Raw genomic sequence first — 1,135 nt, forward strand, 5'->3', positions numbered from 1 at the left:
ATGTATGAATTGTATAACAGTTTTTGGCATATATATATATATATATATATATATATATATATATATCTATGTATGTCTTGTCTATGAAATATATACGCATGCGGACGCGGACACAACAGCTAACGTGTACTAGCACCATTCTCGGCCTACCTCTGGAGAGGGCGAGGTGGTCAAATTTTTATCAAAAACACTGTAAATGGGACTTATTTACGATTGTTAAAACTGATTTTGGACATAATAGTAAATGTTTTTCTCAGTTTTTTTATATTGAATATTAAAATTGGTTTGTAAAAGAAAATACTAATTACCCCCTTCAAAGGACATAAATTTTTTAGTTTTGTTTTTCAAAATTTAAATTTATTAAATAAATGTTAATAATTATTGTAATTCTTTTCACAACATATTAATACTCTTATATATATATATATATATATATATATATATATATATATATATTGTTACTTCCATTTTGCCCACAACCCAAACTCAAGTTTATTATTAGCTGTCAACATTTATTTTCTTCATATTTTTTTGTCGTATTATTTAAAAAAATATACATTAAAAAATTACTAATAATATGTAGAAGATATAAATAGTCATACGAATTTATAAATTATAGTATATAATTTTACACTTCATCGCTGTAAAAATCTGGGCCTACCGGCCCTACCCTCTGGAGCATGCTAAACACAATGCGCAATTGCTTTTGACTTTTTCTTGCGTTCTTTTTATTTTTATTTTGTGAGGTTCAGAAAAAAGTTAGACGTTATTTCAATTTGAGGAGATTTTTAAAAAATCAAATAAATCTAGTTTGACAAAAAAGCTTAGACCACGAACTAGTGGATGGAGCAAGAAAAAGAGCATTTGATCACTGCAGTTTAGAACAATTGAACGGCTCATATGCAGGACAAATGTTACCAACTTCTTTCTTTCTATATTTTTTTTAATAAATAATGCTAAATCAGCCGCATTTAGTGCACTTTTAAAATAAATTACTATTAATTTTCATTTGATATTCTCTCACGAGTGCGTTTACAAGTGGGATCCAGTCTTCCATTTTGGGTCCCACCACATGACTGCGAACGTGTCAATGATGTGGATCAGCTCTTTCATTAATGGAAACCATATCCAAAAT

Source organism: Cornus florida, unplaced genomic scaffold (assembly GCF_030987335.1).
Source record: "Cornus florida cultivar Cherokee Brave unplaced genomic scaffold, ASM3098733v1 CherokeeBrave_3.0.0_Hap2_Chr11, whole genome shotgun sequence".
NCBI classification, from domain to species: Eukaryota; Viridiplantae; Streptophyta; class Magnoliopsida; order Cornales; family Cornaceae; genus Cornus; species Cornus florida.